This window comes from Elephantulus edwardii, unplaced genomic scaffold (assembly GCF_000299155.1).
Source record: "Elephantulus edwardii isolate Elephantulus edwardi_28Jun2011 unplaced genomic scaffold, EleEdw1.0 scaffold00364, whole genome shotgun sequence".
Classification (NCBI taxonomy): domain Eukaryota; kingdom Metazoa; phylum Chordata; class Mammalia; order Macroscelidea; family Macroscelididae; genus Elephantulus; species Elephantulus edwardii.
In genome coordinates, this window is record NW_006400114.1 from 1,711,191 (window position 1) to 1,724,274 (window position 13,084).

General features: G+C 37.6%; 1 pseudogene; it reads right to left on the reverse strand.

Annotated features, from left to right (window-relative positions):
* Positions 1-9,500: 9,500 nt before the first annotated feature.
* LOC102857531 overlaps positions 9,501-13,084 on the reverse strand; it is a 98,028-nt pseudogene continuing 94,444 nt past the window's right edge.

The following is a 13,084-nucleotide window of genomic DNA, read 5'->3' on the forward strand; positions in this document are numbered from 1 at the left end:
CCTTTTTGCTGTGTGTTACCACTCTTTCTTGCCCTTCAAAGGTAGTATATCCCTGATATGTCCACTTGCCATACAGAGGCAACTTGGAGTCGCTGTGAAGCTCAACACTGTGACACTGACGTGTCAAATGCAATAATGGTTACCCATGGTGGACAGTACTTATTGATGTTCCCCAGCTAAAACAAGCTTGGAAGCAGGAGTGGCATCCACTTCCGTAATTAGCTTGCCTCGGCAAACCCTATGAACATGCAGAAAGGATTAAAGTCATGCAACTGTTGAGGACTTTCGTTCATAGGGTCGCTATGAGTCGCCTACAGCTTAATGACACTTAACAACAGCAACATTGTTTTTATTACATAAATACAACTTGAATCAATTAACTGTCTAGTCAGAGGTGACTTGTAGCGGGCACTGCAGCAGATTTTTAAAGGCTGAAAATGACATGGGATGAGATTGCACATTTTTCTCCTACAGAATTGCTGATGAATTTGTACTCCTATAGAGGTGCTGCTTTTGTGCTAGCAGCATAGCTACCGGGGGTCTGCACTCCCAGAGCAAATTTTCCACCATAGAGTGAAAGGCTTTAACAAACGAAAGACAAAATTCACAGTCCCATCTTTAGGAGCAGACTTTCTCTCTTTACTCATAGTTTAGGAGAAAGGGCTTTTGTTTTCTTTCAGCATTTTTGAGCCAATCTTTCCTTGAAAAATCATCATATGTCTTCACATTAATGTTCCCGGGAAGTATCTGTGCAAAGGATGGGCTCTACTCCTGGCTCTTTTTCCTGTTGTTAATAGATGTCTCTCTATCTGCCTACATCTCTATCCTTTTATCTCTTGTAAGATAAAAAATATCACAGGCCAAACGCAGAAAAATTCATGTTATATTAAATCAGGGTAGTGAGGATATTAAAGGTGTTGGCTTATAAAATTAAGGGCTATTATTAGCTAAATGCCACAATGCATCATTACTTGATTGCCAAATCACTGAGAAAAGTAGTATGGTCAAGATGACACAAAATTTTTAAGTACATGGCATATCATAATAAATGATAGAAATTTTTATGACTTTTCCCTTGAAAACATTTTATATTTCTTGAATCATATCTACCAAGGAAAAAATAGTGATGTGAACTAGTAAATCGATGATATATGCTTCATCATGATCAACTGAATTTAATTTAGAAAAATCACAATAAAATACCACATAGAAAAGTACAGTAATTTATTATTAAACATTTTTCTCCAAAGTAAATAGCTAGTTCATTCTTCAATTTCCATGCAGGTAATTGAAGTGATTGAAAAAAAAATACCCTGAGTCTATAGCATTGATTAAATAACAGTATCAAACATCTACTAAGAAACAAAAATACATCAAGAACTAGACATAGAAAGAGACAAGGTAGACAGCTTTCTTTCTTTCTTTCTTACTTCTTTTTTTTTAAGACATGAACACAAGTAAAATATTTGTGGTCAGCCCTGAAGCAATGTATCATCTGTATCATGGCTCATGCTCTGACACTGCTGCTTCTAATAAAAAATAAAGAAAAAAAATTTATTGTTGTGTATTCCTTCATAACTCAGAGTGACCCTACACATCTTAGACGATAATTGCTCCATAGAACTTTATTAGCACAAATATTTATGGAAGCAGATTTCTAACTCTTTGTCTGCTAGTGCTGTTGGGATGGTATGAGCTGCTAACTTTTGGGTTAGTTGATAACTAAGGCTGCATGTGCCTCCCAAGACAAAAGACTAAAGGTGTATGTTTGGAGTAAAGTGTGATCCAGCTAGTTCAATTCTTATGACAGATTTCTGACATAGACATGTTGTTGTTATTGTTGTTGTTGTTATGTGCCATCGAGTCGTTTCCGACTCATAGCGACCCTATGCACAACAGCTCTAAACCCTGCTCTATCCTGCGCCAACCGCACCGCCTCTGACACACCCATCCCGATTACCCCAGTCACCGAATCAATCCATCTCATAGAGGGTCTTCCCCTCCTGCGCTGTCCCTCCACCCTCCCAAGCATGATGTCCCTCTCCAAGGAACCGTCCCTCCTGGCAACATGTCCAAAGTATGTCAGACGAAGCCCCAGAATCCTTGCCTCCAAGGAGCAGCTTGGTTTAATCCTCTCCAAGATGGATCTGTTTGTTTTCCTGGCAGTCCAGGGTACATTCAGTACCCTTCTCCAGCACCACAGCTCAAAAGCATCCACTCTCCTTCTGTCCTCCCTAGTCATTGTCCAACTCTCTGATGCATAACAAGCGATTGCAAATACCATGACTTGTATCAGGCGCACCTTAGGCTCCAGAGAGACACTGTTGCTCCTGAGTACCTTTGAGAGGTCCCTAACGGCAGACTTTCCCATTGTGATACGCTTTTTGATTTCCTGACTGCTGGTACCAAGAGTGTTAACTGTGGAGCCGAGCAAACTGAAGCTGTGAACACTCTCAATCTCTTCATCATCCATCCTGATGCTGCCAATTGGTCCAGTGGCGAGAATCTTTGTCTTCTTGACGTTGAGCCTTAGTCCATACTGAAGGCTGCAGTCCTTGACCCTTCGCAGCAAGTGCATGAGGTCCTCCTCAGTTTCAGCAAGCAAGGTTGTGTCATCTGCATAACGGAGATTGTTGATAGATCTTCCACCAATCCGGATGCCACAATTCTCCTCATAGAGCCCAGACTCTCGGATAATCTGCTCTGCATACATGTTGAAAAGGTATGGAGACAGGATGCATCCCTGGCGTACACCCTTCCCTATTTTGAACCATGCAGTGTTACCCTGCTCTGTTCTGACTACTGCCTCTTGGTCCAAGTATAGGTTTCGCATTAGCACAATTAAATGTTCTGGGATTCCCATTCTTCTCAGAGTCAGCCACAGTTTGTTCTGATCCACACAGTCAAATGCCTTTGCATAATCAATGAAACACAGATAGACATTCTTCTGGTATTCCCTGCTTTCAGCCAAGATCCATCTAACATCAGCAACAATATCCCTAGTACCACGACCCCTTCTAAACCCAGCCTGGACTTCCGGCAGTTCTCTGCTGATGTGCTGTTCTAATCGTAGAAAACCTAGACATAGACATATTTTTGCTATTATTTTTCAGCTGGGAAAAAAAGCTCTCTCTGATGAAGCACTTTAGAATGAAAAGTGTTATCTATATTTAGCACCTAAACTCAAGAGACACTGGCCACAGCATAACAAACTGGCATCAGCTTGAAGTGTTTGGAATTACCGAAGCCCATAAATCTTGTGATATAAACTATCAGATTAAGGGCTGGATAACAGGAAATAGATGTTGAAGGGAGTAGGTGGGAATAGAAGGGAATGTCGTTGGAGCAGGGAAATTGGTGGGTCAAAACACTCATGTCAATGAGGGGACAACGCTGAAACTATGGGTTATTTCTACAATTGAGGAAATATCTTTCCTCTGCTCTTTTCCATAAAATTCTTGTCCGTCCGATACTTCTCTAAATCTGAGCATTCAGATTAAGACAGATTAGGAAGAAGGACTGGCCATCCATCTCCGAAATAGCAGGTCTCTGAGAACCCTATGTACAATAGACACACTTAGACTAGCAGATAGGCAACTGAGGTAGAGCTTTCTAGTATGGAAATATAAAGGAAGAGGAACAGTTATAAGCAAACACTAGTGATTGGAACAGGGAATGTGAGAACCATGAATGTAGGAATATTAGATATTGCTAAGGAAGAAATGGAATGCATACATTTTGACATACTAAGTATTGCTGAGATGAGATGGACTGGCATGGACATTTTGAGTAAGATGATCATATGATCTATTATGCTGGAGATGAAAAGGTGACGGGAAAATAGGGTAGCTTTCATAGTTAAAAAATAATTTCTAGATGCATCTTGAAACAGAATATTGTAAGCGATAAAAAATATCTATTCGCCTACAAGGAAGTCCAGTGAATACCACTATCATTCAGAAATATACACACCTACAACCAATGCCAAAGAAGAGGAAATAGAAAATTTCTACCAACTTTTGCAGTCAAAGATCGACTGAATATGCAATAAAGATGCATTAATAATAATGGATGACTGGAATGCAAAAGTTGGGAACAGAGGAGAAGGACCAATAGTTGGAAAACATGGACTTGGGCCACTAGAACCCAGCACAGCAGAAACCGAGCACAGCCAGGAGACTGGCATGAGAGCTGGACATTGAGTAAGGGGCCCCCCTAAAAGCCCTGGCCCTGTGCCTGATGCCTGCCTCCACACAACTCCACCTCTGTGCCCCATGTATGGCCCATACCTCTATGTACTGCACCTGGTGCCTGCTTCCATGTGACTAGTGACCACCTCTATGCAAATTGCTTGAAGCCTGCCTCTATGTGCCACACTCTACATACCATGCCCTCTGCCTGCCTCTATGCTCTGCCCACCTCTACTCAGTTACTTCAGATCAAGAGACTATCATCACCACCTCAGGCATGAAAAACTCTACCACAGCAACATCATGAAAGAAACACACCGCCTCACAAACTACATAAGCTCAAAGCAAAATATCATCCCCCAAAAGTGACAGAGTACCAATGTATTTCCTGAAGCCAGAAAGTCTGATGGAACTCTCTGACAGAGAATTTAAAAGAACAATGATTTAATATTTTTAATGGTGAAAGACAAACTTGAAGAATGACAGGACACTACAAGAAAAACCCAGTAATAGCTAAAAAAAACAATCCAAAGCAATGCAGATAAAACAAATGAGGCATTAGAGGCTCTGGAAAAACAAGAAATCACTATCCAAAATATGAGGTCCAATGTTTCAGATGCTGCCAATATGATGGAAGGACACATGAACAGAGTTGAAGAGAATCAGTGAAATAGAAAAATTGTCACCAATGATGTGCTAGAGATAAAAGCAGAATCAAAAAGGAAGAAAAAATAAGATCACCTAAGGATAATATGGGACACCATCAAGAGAAATAACATCATTGGAATCCCAAAACAGGAAGAAGCAAGTAAAGGCACCAAAAAATTTGTGGAAGAATTACTAGAAGAAAATTTCCCAGGCATAATGAAGAATTAAAGAAAGTATATTCAAGAAGGTGAGAGAACACCATATAGAATAGACCCTAAAAGAAAAACACCAAGGCATACCATAGTCAAATTTGCCAGAACCAGAGATAAGGAGAGAATTCTGAAAGCAGCAAGAGAGAAACAAAGAGTAACCTATAAGGGAATGCAGATAAGATTAAGTGCTGTTTTCTCAGCAGAAACCGTGCAAGCAAGAAGACAGTGGAATGACATAGATCCAACACTCAAAGAACACAATTGTCAACCAAAAATATTGTAGTCAGCAAAATTGTCCATCAAATATGAAGGAGAAATCAAAATATTCCCAGAAAAAAAGAACTTACGGGAGTTTGTAAAAACAAGAAAAATGTTATAGGAAACACTGAGAGATGCCCTTACAGAGGTGCCATACAAGAAGAATGGACAAAAGTAACTAGCAACAACCCCAAAGAAGAACTTAACACAATGATAGCAATAAAACTGTGCCTCTCAATAATCACTCTGAATGTGAATGGTTTATATCCACCACTGAAGAGAAGAAGAGTGGCAGGATTTAAAAAACAAAAACAAAAAAAACCCCAACAAAACCCAAAACCCAAAAAACCATCTATATGTTGTCTACAAGAGACACACTTGAAAAGTGAAGATAAAGAAACACTAAAAATAAAAGGGTGGGGGGAAAAAATACCAAGCAAATGGCAACCAGAGAAAAGCAGTAGTAGCGATATTAGTCTCTGATAAAATAAATTTCAATGCCAAAACCATCATAATGGACAAGAAAGTTCACTACATAATGCTTAAAGAGTCAACAGAACAAGAGGATATAATTAATAATAATAATAATATCTATACACCAAATGAAAGTCCTATAAAATATATAAAACAAACATCAACAAAATTAAAAATGGAAATAGACAACACTATTATAGTAGTTGGAGACTTCAATATATCCTAGTCAAGAAAAGATAGAACTACAAGAAAAAAAACAAACAACCAAAACAAATATGCTCAAGCATTAAATCAAATAATAAACCAACTCAAAATCATTAATATTTATAGGCTAATGTGCCCAAACAAACCCACAGTATACCTTCTTCTCCAATGTGCATGGGACATTCTCCAGAACAGATTACATTTTCGGTCACAAGACAAGCATCAATAAATTTAAAAAAATAGAAATAATACAAAGCATTTTCTCAGACCACAATGCAACAAAATTAGAAATTAATAACAAGAGGATAAAGGAGAGAAAAAAATAACCCTCATACATTTGGAAGCTGAAAAACACCTTCCTTGAACATGAGTGGGTACTAGAAGGAATGAAAAATGAAATTAAAAAATGTTCTTGAAACAAATGACAATGAAAACACCACTTACCAAAACCTCTGGAAAACAGCCAAAACAATAATCAGAGGTCAATTTATAACAATAAGCAAATATATCAAAAGCAAGAAATAAACCACCATTGACCCTGTAACCCAATCTCTCCAACAAAGTGAAAAAGAACAGCAAGAAAACCTGACAGCCTCTAAAAACACCCTGAAATTATAAAACTTAGAGCAGAACTTAATAGAAAACTGAAAAACAATTGAAACCATCAACAAAACTAGGAGTTGCTGCTAAGACAATGAATATGTTTGTCCTGGAGTGGGTTAAATCAGGCTGCTCCTTGGAGGCAAGGATTCTGAAGCTTCGTCTGACATGCTTTGGACATGTTGCAATGAGGGACCCATTCTTGGAGGAGTGGAGGGGCAGTGCAGGAGAGGAACACCCTCTATGAGATGCATTGATTCAGTGACTGGGGTAATGTGGAAGGAGTGTTGGAGACTGTAAGATTGGTACAGGATAGAGCAGGGTTTAGGGCTGTTGTACATAAAAGGTTGTTATGAGTCACAGGCAACTCGATGGCACATAACAAGAACAACAATAGAGCATTCTATAAAATGAATAATATGAATAATATGTTTTCCTATAGCTATTTTATTTTATTATTTGTACAGTTCCCTTATAAGTTTATTATTTTAACCATATCTTTCCTTTTTAATGTATTATAAACCACCTAATTTCTATTTATAAACTGAGAAATGTGTACATGTTTCTCCATTGCTTTCTGTGATTCAACAAGCTCATTTTGGTCTTCTCCTGATCTCTGATTACTTCTCTGAATTTTTCTTGTTGTTGTTTATTACAATTTGGTATTTTTTTAAAAAAAATAGCTGGTTTAGGTTTGATATAAGTTGCATTTAATTTGTGTTCTTTCACTATTGCTTTATTTTCAGAATTTTTTTAGTTACTTGAAAAAATGAAGATTTTCACATGACAAGAGATATGTTTTATTTCTTTCATTTAAAAAATTCTGATTTATTTATAAAGTTTTAATATACTGTTTTTCACAAAAGATCTTTCTTATTTCCTTCATCCCACCCATCGAATTGTGCAAACCCCCATTCATCCTCACCCTTCTATTTCTACCTTACTCCCTATCTTGGATACTGTATAAAACCATTATTGCAGAATGAATATCTTACATTTCGTACTCATTAGGAAATCTTGTCCATTTATAAATCTTTCATTTCTATTTATTCTCATGACTGATTTATTCCTCTTTCCTGAACTCAAAAGTTTGTTTAGATACCGTCTAAACATTTCATGTTGACTTCACAAAAGATCTCAAAAATCATTATTTCTACGTTATCCACTAGTGAAATAAAGCACTCTCTCAAACCTCCCTCCACTTCCAGTATTCCATTGTTTAGTAAATAATACAATCTTTCTTCCAGTTTGTTAACCAAATATTTGCAAATCATCTGTGATCTTTTTTCCCCACTATTCTCCCCATACCTACCTAGGAGGAATTCTCAAGTACATTTGATTTTCCTTATTTCCACCAGCAGCATGGCAATAGATCACACCCAAATTTCTGAACTACCTTCCTAAATAATTTATCTGTAATTACAGATTCAGAGAATCTACTCAAGGGGCCTGTTCAATGCTAGTATCTTTGGAATTACGTTATAATGTATTTGGTGATGAGTTCAGGAGGCTCAGTAAATGGCTCCCTAAATAGAGTATTTTTGAGCCTTTTTTCATTTGTTTTTAACTCTTTGCCCTGCTCATCATAGAACATTTCCACATATTATCCCTTAATTCCTTGAAGTTAAATATGTATTTCACTTGTCAAGAACATTCACATTAGCACTCACATGCACATATGTGTGTGTACACACATACACACCTTATTTACTATATTAAATAAGTAAAAAAAATAGAAACTATGTTTGCAATAACAGGAATATATTATTTAAATGTGTACAACTGTTCAAGTGAATTTATAACCTTTCAAGTCAGAACCATATGTACAACAAAATTAGCAAGGCAAATATTTTGAAAATGTTTCTGTCCTTCTCTATGCAGTTACATAGTGCCCGCCAAAGTTTAGCAACTGGCAGTAGTTTGTGTGAATTTTAGCCAAGCAAATCACTGCAATTATTGCCCAAAACTAAATGGATATTCCACTCTCAGAGTTTCAAACTAATGTATCTGTAAAGACATATTTACAAAGGAATAAACACTTGAAAATGGAACCTATTTGTAAATGTTAAGATATGTGACTGGACAAAGTGAATGCTGGTTACTTTGTCTTTGTCTAAATCATAGAATAACAGCAATTCATAGACACTATAGCTATGTAATTCTGATAGTTATCATTGACCTAATTTTCCTTACGTCTCATAGATTAAAAAACGCAATTACTTGGCTCATAGACTCTGTAGTTAGTGGTCCTCACGGAATTACTACTTAAATACCTATTTATTTTGTAGTTATCCAGCATGCTGCACAAATGAAGTCTAATTTTTATAAATAATTGTTTATTATGTTCATAGTTATCTTACAAATTTAAGCAAAATATGCCATTTTCTCTACTAAAAAACAGTCATGAATCTATTTTCCCTATTACAATATATATTCTTATTTCTTTTTTTTATATTAACATTTTTTTTTTCCTTTAAGTACACTTGGAAGGTGGCTCACCTCAGTAAACTTTATCCAGTTTTTCTAAATAAAAAGGATGGTGAAATTTCCCTCACCTGTCATTGCCAATAAACATACTATTGTTTTTAGGGTAGTCATTACCATTCTAGTTAAAAGTACAACTTTTAACTAGTTCAATTGGGTAGGAAAGCAGGCAGCCACAGGTCAAATAAGACAAAACCAGCAACCTGCAGAAGACACAATTGTGCAAGAATAAATTAAATGCCACTTCCAGGCACATACATAAAGTAGGGGGGGCAGGGAGATTCACACAACTTTGCTGTTTAAGACATCATCATGGACTCTCAGTCTTAGTAGCACAAGGAAATACCTGCCTGGGTAGTCATTAGCAATCCAGTATGAAGCAGGAAGGAAATAGGGGAGGGCCAGGAGGTGGGAGGACTTACTCTGCCCCTCAGGAGCCCCTTGACTTCGTTGATCCATCTGTGTCTGCTGAAGGCTGTGGGGCACCACAGATCTTGGCAAGAAGCGGTTGACAAGAGAGAGCTTGGTCCTGGACAGTAGCCACAGGAGCCCTCTCGCAACCCCTTGGCCTGGCTGCCTTTCGAGCCTTCAGATCCTGTACTGTTAAAGTTCCAAGAGCCATTAAATAGAGTAGGGTCCCCATCTGCAGCGAGGAAGCATTTTCCATGTTCCACACTTTTAAGATAGAAGTCAGCCTCATGCTTGGCCTGGGCAACTTCGGTGCTCAAGCGCTGCTGACTTATCTGGTGCTCAAAAGCCAAGTGCTTGATAAGACAGGACCAGGTGAAACGATGCAGGGACCTGAGTTTCCATAGGTCATATAGGAAGGGACTGCACCGATGGGCCATGCGCTTGGCCAGGCTCTTGTCCTGGAACTCCACCCAGCCCTCACTGTAGTCCTTCCTGTACTTGGACCTCTTCTTTTCTCCAGTGGCCAGGGATGCTGCCTCCTTCTTCCCGCCTTACAAACCCATCCTCCGGCTGGAAAAAAACTCGCCCAACCACCGGAGGTTGCTTACATGCAGGGGCCGAAAGCTCAGCAAGATGTGATCCAGGTACAAAATTCCAGGCACTAGCCAGTTTTTGCTGCTGCCTTCCTCCAGTTTTTCTTCTGGCTCTGGGTTTTAGTCTTCTCCTTCCAGGGGTTCGTGCTCCATTGCTTCCATCTCCTAACCTTCAGCCTCCATCACCAACCATTAATTTTATCCCAAGAAAGGAATAATTCTATGGTTTCTTTACTGCATTGTCCTCACCCATCCAAAGACCGAATATTATTCAATGAAATTCAATGCCTCCTTAAATTTTATTCATGCAAATTAAGATTTGCCAGTGTCTTCGTGATTTAGTGTATCACACCAATATCAGGAGAATGACTTTAACTACAAGAAATACATTACCTCTTGGTTTATTGTTGTTGTTCTTAGGTGCCTTTGAGTTGGGTCTGACTCGCAGTTGCTCTATACACAAGAAAACATTATGTGTTTTCATCATTAGAATCTCTTGTGATTAATTGTTGCTATCATTGTGTCAATCCATCTTGTTTAGAAAGTAATACTCTTTTTGGCTTAATCTCTAATTTTCAAAACAGGAAGCCCTTCTTGAAGGACTGGCCCCTTCTTGTTATGTTGTTGATTGCCTTCAAATCCAGCACGACTCATAGGAGCCTATGAACAAAAGGCCTGAAGCCCCTCTACAACTATCAACATTTATCAATGTTCATAGAGTTTCCAGAGGCGTGTTATTTAAGAAGTGGACGCCACCCCTGCTTGCAAGGCTCCTCTTTACCTCCCCTAAATATGTGAAATGAAGTATCAGCATTCTTGCTTTGTATGTGCTTATCCTAAAACAGATTTTATTGCTCTTTTGACTGTTTATGGTATATTTACTATTTTTAGCCAACATTAAAACTCAAGGGCATTATTCTTCACTCATTCTTAATTAACTGTTTCCCTATATTTAGAGTAACATCACATCAATAAATAATGGTCCTTCATTGACTGAAACTTTTAGTTTACATCGAGAAGATAGACTTTACTTCAAAGATACAACTTTCTCCTTAATATTTTCAGTGTCTTTCAACCTGAGGATCCCAACTTCTAGCATTATAATATGAAACAGTATTACGTTATTACTTGTATGGCTTTTCCATAGCTCTTTAATTAAAAGGTGGAAGATTAGGTCTACATCCTAGTTTGTCTTAGTCTGGAAATGTTAGTGTTTATAAAATATATGAATTACTTAAATCTTTAATTAAACATTAATCACTTCTCCTAAGTTAGTAAGTGTAATAAAATGAAAGAATTTTGCCATAGATTGGTACCATAAATACTAAAACTAAAATAATTTTAAAGGCACACTTCTTTCTGGATAAAATACAGACATTCCTTTTCTGTGACAAAGGATCATATGAGATGAAACTAGCTCAAAAGGAAGATTATAAATATTTTGGCTGATTTGTAAAATTTGTATCTGAACACTAAGCTATTTTTGTTTTAAAAGCATGTTCTGAAGCTCAAAGACAGGAGTCTTGTGACGTTGTAAATACATTACCTTCATTTACTATCACAGAGTTTATTGCAAAGTTTCCTAGTATATTAAATATACATTGACTAGTGCTTTAAAAAAGAAAAAGGGGGAAAATAGCTATAGCAACATAAATGCACTACCAAAATCCCAACTCTTGCTCAGAAATATATCCCTCTTGAAGTAGACATTAAATCTGCTGATATAAATATTTCTTTTTATCATAATTACTTTTATCCAAAACACTTTCATCTCTTTCAGTCTAACCTAGTCTTTCAATTTTTATTTTACCACAGGTAGCTTATGAATAGGAAATCTACCACATTTTATTCTATTGCAACTAAGTGAAAGGTTAAGACTGAAAAGGAGAGATGCAGAACAAATACATCTATAGCTGTTTATCAGAAGTTGTTGTTGTTAGGTGCCGTCAAGTCATAGATGACTTATAGCAACCCTATGAAAGACCTGAACATTTGTATAACTTTCATTGTTTCTCCACGTTCATAGAGTTTCTGGAGGCAAGCTAGTTTGTAAGTGGATGACACTCCTGCTTCCAAGCTTGTTTTAATCGGGGAGCTCCACCAAACCATTATCTCATGAGTTGTCTACAACTCAACAGCACTAAACAACAATAGCAGCAACAACAACATAGAGCTTTAATGGCCTCATGGATAGAAAGTTATGCTACCAAGCCAAAGGTGGGTGATTTTAATCTGCAGCCCTCAGGACTGGTTTAAACTGTTTTTGGTCATACATCTTTCTAAGTGATATAGCACTGGTCTGTTAATTTGCTGTACAGAGTTAACTCATGGGATAATGGTTACCCATGGTGGACAACGTTTGGTGGAGCTTCCCAATTAACAACCTTCTAACAAGTTTAGAAGAATGAGTGACATCCACTTCTGAAATAGCTTGCCTCTGGAAACCCTATGAACTTGGAGAAAAGATGAAATTTATGCAAGTGTTCATAAGGTTGCTATCAGTCGTCTAAGACTTGACAACGCTTAACAACAATAACAACAACAAAATAGAGAGAGCTCTGATGGCCTCGTGGATAGAAAGTTATGCTACCAAGCCAAAGGTAGGTGATTTTTAATCTGTGATCCTTAGACTTGGTTTTAATTTTTTTTTGTCAAACATTTTTCTAAGTGGTATAGCACTGGTCTGTCCAGTCACCATATGGAGATAACTTGTGATTAGCACTAGTAGGCATAAAAAATATTCATGTTGACAGTGAATTGGCATTTTTAAAAAATTTTATTAATTTTAATTAACATTTACAGAGATTTTGGGTTTCCATTCATTCATTGTTGCACTATTTTCTCTACCCTCCTCCCCAATTTGTTCTTCTTCCCTCTCCCCACCCCTGAACGTCTGTTTTAATTGTCCATTTGTCGCAGTGCTTGTCAAAGCCAGTTCTGATTAATCTCCTTTGTCACTGTGTCCTTTGCCATTCCCTATCACTCCTCCCTGAGAGAGACTTCACCCTGA